We start from the raw sequence: 12,018 nt of genomic DNA, 5'->3' as shown, positions 1-12,018 counted from the left end.
CCTATATTATCATTTCTATTTCTGTTTTTCTTCTAAAGGGTCAAATCTACTCCTACTGACGTCCATGGGAGTTTTTTTTATGGACTTCAGTGGGACCAGGATTTGTACCTTTGTTGTTAAATATATATCATCACCTTGTGCAATGTAGAACGGATGGGCAATGTGGCAGAGTTAACATACAGAATTTGCAGCATGCTGAAAGAACCTTCACTTGCATTATCTGATTTTAATTGTGCAGTCTTGATGTTGTATTTATTGATACACTCCTTCGTGTTTGAGACAGATGTAAGTCTATTGTTAGATCTGCACATTTTATCACAGCGTCTTAGACTCTCTGTGTCTGAGATTTGACCAGAGGTTCTCACGCCAAACTCTCTCCAGGCTTACAGTAGTACTGTATTAGAATTGTCAAGCTGTCCCGCAGTGGTTCAAGAGTGTGAATATCAATCTCAGGGTGACTGTTAAGAACCAGGGCACAAAACCCAAATTGGCTGTGAGTTCTATACTTAGGTTTCACCAACTCATTATCAAGTGTGAACTCCTCAGGCACTAACAGCCTTAACATGGAGTCACAGACAGTCCCCTGGGGTACTCTGATCTGTCTTGCCACCCAGGCAAGCTTGCCTTTGTGAGAGATGGTTCCTTACACCAGAAATCACAACAATATTCAGCAAAAAGAAAAGGAGTACTTGTGGCACCTTAGAGACTAACCAATTTATTTGAGCATAAGCTTTCATGAGCTACAGCTCACTTCATCGGATGCATACTGTGGAAACTGCAGAAGACATTATATACACAGAGACCATGAAACAATACCTCCTCCCACCCCACTCTCCTGCTGATAATGGCTTATCTAAAGTGATCATCAAGTTGGGCCATTTCAGGTTACTCCCAGTCCCAAAGAACCAGTCACTTACCCCAGGTCAATTGCACCTTAGATCTCACACCAAAGACAACACTTGTAGCCAATTCTATAATAAACTATCTAAAGATACTATATAGGAAAAGGTAACAAGAGAGAGTTATTTACAAGGTTAAAGCAGGTAAACATACCTACATAAATGAGTTCCAATCTTAAGTTTCAAAAGATAATAGATGCTTCTATAATAAGCAAGCTCTATATGTCCCTTAGGGATAACCAGCAGCTAAAGATCCCTTGCTTATGCCTAGAAGCTGTGCCCCCAGAGTCCCAGCAGCAATTAGAGAAAGTTCCTCCTTGTTAGGGTTTTTATTCCTTTTCCCCCTTCTGCTTTGAACTGCAAACTCAGCTGATGGGAGGAATTTATTTGCAAAACTCATCTTCTTTGTGTGGTGGGGATAGTAAACAACAAGTCTTTTGTCCTCTTTAATGTTCCACTCTAGTCTGTATGCTGTCGATGGGCCTTCCTTGTCAGACAGGATGTAACACACTAGTTAATACACTAGTTAATGTCTCTCTCTCCTCTCAGGTGTTTTACAGTTACAGAGGCTTACATTGCAAACTCTCAAATATTAATATGCAATATAGATGTTATAAGCGAGATTAATGCAGGCAGCAACTCACAAGCATTCCATAAAGTCTAAACAATATAAACACAGACATTCTTATAATTCTAATACCTATTTTAACAATACTAGCACACAGGCGAGCCAGACTGATTTCAGCTATGTATTTGTCCATATGGGAGCACAGGGACCTTGGCATGAGCAGGCACCTGGTCTGCCAGAGTCACAAGAGTGTTCTTGAGCAGCCTGATTGACTAACCATTTCTTGGCACTGCATGAGTAAGCAACAATAAATGGCAGAGTGTGGGTTCATTAACCAGTATGCATCTTGGATAGGCTTTGAAATCATGTTCTTGCTGATCATTTGAGGGAACAGCAGTGGGGACTTCCTCTTACACACTTGTTCAGGGTGCTCCAGACAAAGGAGAGAAAGCGTGAGGTGGGGAAGAGGGAAAGGCTAGTGAGGGAGGAAAGGAGAAAGAGAGGGAGTGAAAAGAGCAGGCAAGTAATTTTTAAAATTACCAAAAGGATTTTAATTTAAGTACTTTTAGTTTTTCTAACCTTACAAAAGACAGGAGACTCAGTGGGAAATGCTGGCAGAGTTGGTACAAGCCCACTGGGGAACCTAAGCAGGAATATTTTTGGGGCCCCCTTACTCACTCTCTAAAATACTAATTGCATTATTTCCACAACCCATAAAACATGCCAACAAAACACATACTAGTACACTTGTTAAAAAGTCCACCTTAAATAAGATTAATGATATTTTGGGGATAATTCTAAATCAGGGCCCCCTTGAACTGCTTGGGACCCTAAGCAATTGGTTAGTCTACTTATACCTTGCCCCACCACTGTTGAGGGGTGCTCAGCATTCTGGAAATTCAGGCTACTTTTCTAGTGCCTAAATATGGATTTAGAAGCCTGATTTTAGTTCCTGATCTTTGAAAATCTTAGCCTTTTTTTTAAACAGGATTGTTTTATGTAAGTACTGTTTGGCAGAGAGACAGCTCTGACATAGTGATCTGATTGGGCAAGAGGCTGAATAGTCCCAAGCAGAGTGTTTATTGGGAGATGATTACATGTGCTGAAAACCTCTTCAATTAATCCAGTCATAATTTTCATCCAAGTCATTTTATAATTAGGTAAGAATATCTTATAATAATCAGAACCAAGGGCTCAGTAATTCTTATACATCCTTGTACCTTGTTTTCTGAAACAAGCTTTCTGATTTCTTGCATGTTTGTCCAGCCTACTGTCTTCTCCCAGCTTTGGGTTATGTTTGGCTTTCAGGTACAGCCCTGTATAAAGCGGGTGCTTTAGTTGCACCAGCCCAGGAGTAGCCTCAGGAGGCATTGCATCTCTGACAGTCCACTGCATCACAGTTCATACTTTGTTTCCTCCTTTCCCCAGGGGTGCGTGTGTAATAATTTTCTGCAGGCCTATCCCACTAGTAAATATTCTTCTATCCTGTTCTGGCTCTGTTACTCTGGACAGTAAGAAGCAGGGTTGGAGTCAGTGCTCTGCCCATTCTCCACTCCTCCTCATCCCTTCTCCACTCATTTACTCCAGGAGGAGCATAAACAATTGAGTAGGTCATAAGAACCTAAGAACATAAAAATGGCCATACTGGGTCAGACCAAAGGTCCATCTAGCTCCGTATCCTGTCTGCCGACAGTGGCCAATGCCAGGTGCCCCAGAGGGAATGAACAGAACAGGTAATCATCAAGTGATCCATCCCCTGTCGCTCATTCCCAGCTTCTGGCAAACAGAGCCTAGGGATACCATTCCTGCCCATCCTGGCTAATAGCCATTGATGGACTTATCCTCCATTAATTTATCTAGTTCTTTTTTCCACTTAATTCTGTGCAGCTAGACCTAAAATCCAGGTAGCCAGCACAGAAATAAAAGGGGAGTTCTTTCTCTCTTGAGCAAGTACAAAGTTCAAGTAAGAATCTACCTGTTTGTATAGATTTTGTGGCAGTGGTATCGAATATGGTTTTAATATGAATTCTTTTTTTACCCTTTGGTCAACCCCTAAACCAGTCCTTACATGTAAAAATTATTATTTTATGGTAGCACAGGTATAATTTTTGTTGAATTATAAATATTGCAGATCAATTTTTTTTGCACCACCACAGCACTTTTTGAAGACATGTGAAGCCATAGTATTATTACTCTCTAATCTAGATGAGGTGATGAAATGGTGCCAAAACTCTCATTGCAATTTCATTAGCATATTCATGAGTCGCACTTTTGCAGTGTTGCAGAAACAACACAAATTGGTTTGTGAATTGTGAACTCCCCCTTCTTCTCCTTTTTCTGCGGAATCACAAATGGAGAATTAGCAAACCAAGCGTGCTTGGGCAACTTCGGGACACTGAATACAGAAGTTTGTCAGTGTCTCTGTTTTTCATTATACTTTTTTCTTCTTTATTGAATTTATGTATGAGCACTGTACTCTAGTTTATAAAGCAGGAGGCAGGACACCTAGATTACATTCCCAATAATGCCTGTCTTGTTCCTTTACTTTGAGCACATTGCTTAACCACAGCTCAGTTTTCCTGTAGATAAAATTGGAACACTGTTAATTACTTACCTAACACATTTACCAAGATGATTAAATGAGGTGGGTACAGAACTTTGAAATTCTTGGATGAAAGGTGGTAACTAACACACACTATTATTTATTTAAAAAAAAATCTCATTCCACTGAGAATAATTGCCTCAAAACCAGGATCTACGCCTTCCTTCCTGCAGACAATGTCTCCGTCTCTCTCCACCTGCCTGACTCTGAGTCCCCTGTTAAGCAGGTTCTCCATTTGGAGCATGCTCTGCAGCAGCTGAAGGGTGGGGCCTTCTTGGCCCAGTACTTCTGTGTCACTCCCTTAGCCTTAGTGTGAGGTCTGTAAACTCCATCACACAGGGGTATGCACCAGTGCCAATATACCAATGGTTGATCACTGATGTCTGGAATCCCCAGCATAGACAAGGCTTCAAATGAGCAAATGTGCTTTGAAACATATTGAATTTCACTCCACTTTGCTCTAAGGGCTGGTGTACAACTGGAAAATGATGACGTCGTGTAGCAGCACATTAACTAACACATATGTTAAACACTCAGTGTAGACAAGGACTGTCGTGTCACCCTGCAGTTAAACACAACAGCTCTAGTCTATAGTGAATACTTAAGAGGACCCCCTAATCAGCGTGCGTTATTACACATCTCCCTCTGCACCCGATGCACAGAGGATAGGACTCTGTTACAGGTTCTCAGCTCGACAGCTTGGCTGTCTATCTTAAAGTGTAGCAACTCATGCTTTCCAGCTCAGCAGGTCTCCGGTTCAATTTCCAGCATGTTAGCCAAGATAGGAACTGTCACATAAGTGGGGCTCATCTGGGATTCAAACCTGATATGATGGCAGTCATATTGGCCAACATACCAGGGAACTCCAGAACAGAAAGCATGAGTCGCTACAGCTTGAGGTAAAGAGCCAGACTCTGTAGCTGGGGGCTGTAACAGATGTACATCCTCTGTGGATCAGGCACAGAATGCACTGGCTAGTGGATTACAGCAAGTTATGTTAAGATAGTATTAGTCAATCAATATGCATTCTCATACTATGTAGTTCCCCAGTGCAGACTAACCTTAAGCAAAATGTCACTATAACTGAGTACCGCTCAAGTGGGTTCCTCTGTAAATAAATACCGAGAAAAGGCTATTTCGTAATTTAGCAGCTGCCTTAATTACATCTCTGATAGGTGAACCACCTTTTTGTAGATTAAATGTTATTCTATGACTGTATTGGAAAGATTAAGAAGCTCACAACATAAATTAAATTCCAAACAGGGTGTCAGAATAGGTTTCTGGAATTCTTTTTCTAGGGCTATTTTTGAGGCAAAGATGCAGTGACGTACAGCACAGAGCTGTTATGAACACACAGGATATGAAATACAGATGAAACAGCAGACTTTCATAGAAAGCTTGATTTAATTTTTCCATGGAAAGATCACTTTAGACTCACATTGTTCACAGGAAATAATGGAACGTTACTGATTTAATTAGAGCTCAGTTTTTCAGGCTGTGCTTTCTATACTGTTGAAATTGCTTTTAGCATGGGACAAAACTATCAATAGATAAAGCAATTTAAAAGATACAGCTATAGAATATATTCTTCTCCCTCCCTTTCCCTTTGCCAGTTTCAACTCATTGCTCAATTTAAGTATGGAAATAACGTCTGTCAAAGACTTCTTGACATATGAATTTCACAAAAAAAAAAAAAAAAAAAAAGATGAGTGCACCTACTGCTTGTATTCCTAACCCATTTATTGTACAGTATACAGGTAATCCAATCTACTATGGAAAGCATGGTTTATGCAGTTATGCTCTGGTACATCACAATGGTTCACTTGAAACTTGATAGTTTTCTCATATTTTGTTTCTCCCCGAACTGAGAAAGTGGACCAGGGAGCTCTTGGCTGATGAAAAAACTATGTTGACTCAGTAGCAACATTTCTGTGACGTTTTGCCGAGGGCACTGAATTAAATTTAGGAAAAAGAGAGGGCTGGATTGTAACCTGAGGAACTGGCAGCATGTAGCAATGCTACTCTTGGGAGCAGGTTGTAACTCTGAGAGCCCCAGTCTGGTTCCTGCCTTCCTCTTGCTCCAGGCAAAACTTCCACAGAAAGAATGAATGAAAATTGAGTTATAGCTTCAGCAGTTGGCCCATTTTAGAAAAAGCCTGCAATGCACTGGATGTAGTACTATAATTAGCCTATGACCTCTTCCTTGCAAATTCAGGATAGACATGCTACAGAGTGCGATGGGCCTGATTCTTCACTCTGTTACAGCAGCTATGACCCATGGGGCCTGACCCATGACTGGGTCCCTGAGGCGCTACCACAATAACAACAACAACATAAAACATATTCAACCACAAGCATGAAATAGTGACAGAACACATGGACCACAGCAGCCACATTCTGATCACATGCACACAGCTGTAAACCTGGAGTAACTCCATTGACTTCAGCAGAACCCATTGCATTAAACTTCAAAACCTCTTGCCTCCTCACCACAGGGATACGGTCTATTTGGATCACATGTGCCTGATATATATATGGCAGCAAAGCCAGCAGACTTAGAATGGCATGTTTACGGACAATGGATGACACAGATATTTGTGTAAATAACCCTTGCTTTTGTTTCATGGTCTCAGCTACAGGAGCATCCTGTTGTAATTTATAGACTACAGAAAGCTTTCTCTAGGTTAAAGTTTTTTCATTCTCTTGTTTTCACTATGCCTATAGTAAAGAAGCGAGGGATGATGCCTAATCCAAGCGATTTGACAGCCACCCTTAAATTACTTCACACTGTGGATATCTGTGCTGTATAGTAGAAGGAGATTGCTCATTTCTCATATTGATTTACACGAGGCAGTGTAGTGAACATACAATTAATAGTTGACTTCATTGGAAGCCAGCTGTTAGCCCCATAATTTACAATGGGAACAGTTTAGTTTAAGAATAAGAAGAATTATACTAGTAGCAACTGTATTTTTAGTATTTTAAAGGTCAAATTCAACTTTAATTAAAGTAGTTATGGATTGAAAATGGTGTTATTTCCTGGTGCCTGGTGCAGTGTGTATGTGCTAGTGAGCTGTACACGCTAAGGTGAGAATGGGGTTATTTAAAAAAATAGTGTGTGAGATTCCTAGAATAAGGATGGAATTTTTCCCACATGGCAAATCAATCAGAAGTTCTAGTGTGTGAATTTCTGAACCCATGTTTTATTTCCAAGATCAATTAAAAAGTTTCTTTGGCCACAAATCAGGAAAATATCCCTCTTCAGGAAAACACTTTCCTATATGCTTAATCCTATTGAAGACAATGGGACTTGATCACATGCTCGAAGTTAAGGTCATGCTGAAGCGTTTTCATCAACTGGGGTCTTTGTGAGTATAATGGAAATCTGAATCTGATACATGGACACCCACCAAACTCCAAAACTGTATTCTTTTAATAGTTTTAACTGTTCAAAAAGGTGTTTTTTAATTAAGAAACCTTTTGTTTCTAACTTTTTACTTGCTATAGAATTCAAAGAGAAAGGATTTTTAAAAGCATTTAAGTGACTTCAGAACAACTTCTAAGATAAAATTATAGAGTACATTTTTCAAAAGAAAATAAATGACTTAGGAATCTCATCCTTATTGAAAGTCAATGTGTAAGTTACTCATAGGCATTATTTAAAATCTCACATGAAGGAAACTGTCTTTTCATGAGGAAATGTCCATCAATAGTGTACTTCATTTTCCTAATGTAAATACAGAAATGCAGGGGACGAGGGACAGTATTAGCAAACTTGTGTAGTGGAAATACCTAGATGAACCAATGATGATGTCATTTTGCACTTATATAAGGCCCACTGATACACTGTTGAAGCCAGAGAATTTTTTTATTCATTTCAACAGATGCAGGATTAGGACAATAATGCCTCATATATGTGGCCCTCAAAGCACTTTACAAATATCAATATATCAGTTTTCAAAGTACCTTGTGAACTGGTTCAATATTATTACATTATATCGATGGATGAACTGAGACATGAAAAATTTGAGGCCAAAACTTTCAAAAGTGCGTGCTTAAAAGTTAGGCACTTAGAACCGTATTTAGATACCTAAATAATGGGCGGGGGGGGGGGAGGGGTTCAGAGATTGTGAGTCCTAACAGCTGCCACTGAACTCAATGAGTGCTCAGCGTCTCTGGAAATTAGGCCACTTATTCAGGTGTCCAAATATGGATTTTTGGTGCCTGACTGCAGGCACCCACGTCTCAAAAATCAGCCTTAAGTGATTTGCTCAACATCACAGGGGAAGTGAGTGGCAGAGCTAGGAATAGAATTCAGGAGTCCTTTCTCCCAGCCTCCTGCTCTATAACTACTCGATTACCCTCTCTCTCAATTGTATGGACCACACACCATTCCAGGAGAACATTAAATAATTGGACTTTCCTCCATTTTGATGAGGAGTTTGTTTTAGAAAGCTCTGCTGCATTCATATATTGTTTTAGTTTAGAAATGCATTCATTCTGCAGAGCTATTATTGTATATCTGGTCAATATTTTAAATAGCATTCTACCTTTCGGTGTACTTGAAACTTATACATCAAACATACATTTCTATATCAGGAATTAATTGAAGAGAACATCACTTTAGTACTTGATATTATGGAGTCTGCATTTCTATAAGGATCAGGATTAAAAATTAAAACAATTAAATCAAATGGACATCCATTCACGCCTCTGATATGCTTTCTTATATAACTTGAAGTTTGTCCTTGCTTCATCCATTCTCTGAGGTTCTTGTGCAGCAGGGGATATTTAATGAAAAGTGAGAGAAATATGCACCTTTGGGAAAACTGAAGATCATTGCATTGTTCTTGATAACCATAAATGTACAATCAAAACAAGCACTGGTTTAGCACAGTGGCTCTCAACTTTCCAGACTACTGTACCCCTTTCAGGAGTGTAATTTGTCTTGCGTACCCCCAAGTTTCACCTTACTTAAAAATTACTTGCTTACAGAATCAGACATAAAAATACAAAAGTGTCACAGCACACTATTATTGAAAAATTGTGTACTTTCTCATTTTTACCATATAATTATAAAATAAATTAATTGGATTATAAATACTGTACTTACATTTCATTGTATAGTATACCGAGCAGTATAAACAAGTCATTATATGTATGAAATTTTAGTTTGTACTGACTTCGCTAGTGCTTTTTGTGTAACCTGTTGTAAGACTAGGCAAATATCTAGATGATGACATCTAAATATCTTGATGTACCCCCTGGAAGACCTCTGCGTACCCCCAGAGGTATGCATACACCTGGTTGAGAACTACTGGTTTACTGGATGTAGAAAATTGTCAGCCAAAGTATATTTGATGACCACAAATCACCTACATTTTGTTATGAATCAGTTTGTGCCCAGCATACTTCCATTTCAGGGGGTTATAGGTAGGAGATAAAATGCCTTTCATCGGATGAACTGATACAGAAAAAAATCAGACTGCCCTTTCCTCCCTCCACCCCCATGTCCCATTTAGTGGAACCATCGTTTCTAGAAATGAATCAGAACCAAACCTCAGTGAAGTATTTCATTATTTTACATTTTCCTGAGCCTCATTATTTCTGGCCGCTGGCCCAACCAGGATGAGATACTACCAGAAAACACTAAAGAATGCCTTTTGTCCAAAGATATCCTGCCATATTTTGCAGATGCCAACGGTCTGGAAAGTTTGTAAAAGCTTTGGATAAACATTGGCACTTTTGTGTGCTGCTTATCCAAACTGGACCTGAACTCTACAAACATTGCGAAGTTTTCCCACCACTAGGCTACATTCAAGGGCAACATTCAATAGCGGTGTTAGTGCATAAATACACTTACCTTAGTCTGCATGGACCAACACTTATTTTCAGTACTAAAACCACTGTAGTCTTGTCCATCAGCTCAGATCTGTGGGTACAGCAAAGTGAAGACAAAATTGATCAATATCACAAGTCTGAGTGGAACAATAATGATCTTGAATAGAAAAACCTGTCTTAATGTTATCTATAAAGGACCTGTAGTGGGTAGTGATAAAATTCATTTTTATGTGAGCAATACCTCAGCCATTGGAAATCTGTGCATGGTCCCTTTGACTTCTGGGGGGGCCCCGCATAGAGCCAAGGGTGAGATTTGGCTCTGAATGTGCAACAGTGTTGGAATTGAACCTTTTAAAGGTGGAATGAAGTACTCATGACAAGGTGGTGTATTGAAAGTCCTGAAGATGGAAGTCCTCTGTTCCCCCATGATCTGCTAATATACCCATTATGTTCCAGAGGGACTAATGTAGGGCTGAGAGGGTAGTTCAGTCTCCTTGATTTCTTGAGTGAGGCTGCTACAAAGGATGCTAATTAATGCCAATGGTGGTGGTTGGTTTTTCTATGTGGACACTCTTTATGGGGAACCAAACCGAAACCCCCATATTTATTTCACAGAGTGCACCAAAACAGTCATCAGATAGCAACAACTTTCAGCCACTAGCAACCTGGACTGGATTTGAACCAGTGACCTACTGCTTAGCTGAAAGCTCTGTGAGAATCATCTAATCCCTCTCTGAAAGACACTTCACATCTCTATTAGACTTTGAAATTCCCCTCTTACGTTCAGCCAATAGCACCTGTCACATGGTGGCTTGAAAATTAGACTAGACAAAACACTACAAGATACATTGCACAGAATGGTCTTGCATTGGCAGAGGAATGGACTGAATGATTTAGTAGGTCTTTTCCAGCTGTAACCTCTATGATTGTATGATGCTGCAATACACTAAACTGAGCCAAATGCAACATTCAGAATAATAAACAGAAATTCCACATGATTAAAAAAAGTTTCTCAGAGTTAATATGAGGATGAGCAACACACTGGGTCAGAGACTGAATTAACCCAAACAAGGCGAGGGTCTGATTTTAAATAATCATTCCAGTGTCTGATTACAGCTGCATGCCCCTGCTGTTTAGAGGAAAATATGTGTATTATTGGCATTCATGCCATTATTTTTGTGTGTTTAACAGTGCTGCTCATTAAAGAGCTCAAATCTCGATTATTTTGCTCATTAACCTCAAGAGAACTATTACTGTCTGCATCTAATCATTGTTGGGACATAAGGATTCAATATTTGACTGAAAACTAGTGAAAATCTCATGGGGACATACCTAAGGTAAGGGAGAAATTTGATTCTCAGAAAACATCTCCATATAAAAATGTGTAAACTTATGCTTTAATGGGCAGCAGTTCAATCTTAAAAGCAGTGGGGGACTCAGACATATATTACCAGACTTTTCATTGACTTTGATGGTCTTTTGGATTGGGCCCTATTTGCTCACAAAGGGCTTTACAATCCAGCATCTCCATGTGTACACATCTGGCTTAGCAGCAACAGCTCCACTAACAGTACTGCAGGATGGACCCTGGGGTGGGTGGGAAGGGAACTGCCTGGGCCCACACATTTCTTACTTCATGTACAGCCCTGAAAAACATAATCCTTGGCCTGCTCTAAGGCAGTAAGTAGAACACAGAAAAGCCTTTCACTGAAAGTCCATGACTCAAGTCACATACATTCAATTTAATTTCAACAGCCCTACAAAAATAACAGAAGAAGAGAAAAAATATTGGAGAAGACTGGAATGTGGATCCAGGAGGTCTTATCTCCCTTCTTCTCATTCCACTTCTGCTCTTCGAAGTCGGTGGATGACAATAGTTAACAGGGGTGACTATTGGCTTGATCCAAAGTCCGCTGAAGTTAATTGGAGGCATTCCATCAACCCAGTGGACTTTCGATCAAGCCCTACTTGTCCATCCCTCTCAAAGACTGATTCTTTCAGCACAAAGTACGAGGTAGCAGAAAGTGTTCTATCTGCACAGGTAGAAAGAAGGTGTGTGAATTTTATTATTTTTATTACTAATGACTTTTTTAATGGGGAGCAAGGGA

The 12,018-nt window shown here is 39.7% G+C and overlaps 1 long non-coding RNA gene across 1 annotated transcript in view; it reads right to left on the bottom strand.

The window, feature by feature from the left end:
• LOC141986238 (uncharacterized) overlaps positions 1 to 12,018 on the bottom strand; it is a 152,953-nt gene that overhangs the window by 29,654 nt on the left and 111,281 nt on the right. Inside the window, exon 2 of the long non-coding RNA XR_012639236.1 lies at positions 9,933 to 10,001. This is a non-coding gene — a long non-coding RNA (uncharacterized LOC141986238). The remainder of the gene's footprint in view (positions 1 to 9,932; positions 10,002 to 12,018) is intronic.

This window comes from Natator depressus, chromosome 4 (genome assembly GCF_965152275.1).
Source record: "Natator depressus isolate rNatDep1 chromosome 4, rNatDep2.hap1, whole genome shotgun sequence".
Classification (NCBI taxonomy): Eukaryota; Metazoa; Chordata; order Testudines; family Cheloniidae; genus Natator; species Natator depressus.
This window is presented reverse-complemented; position numbering and strand designations above follow the sequence as displayed.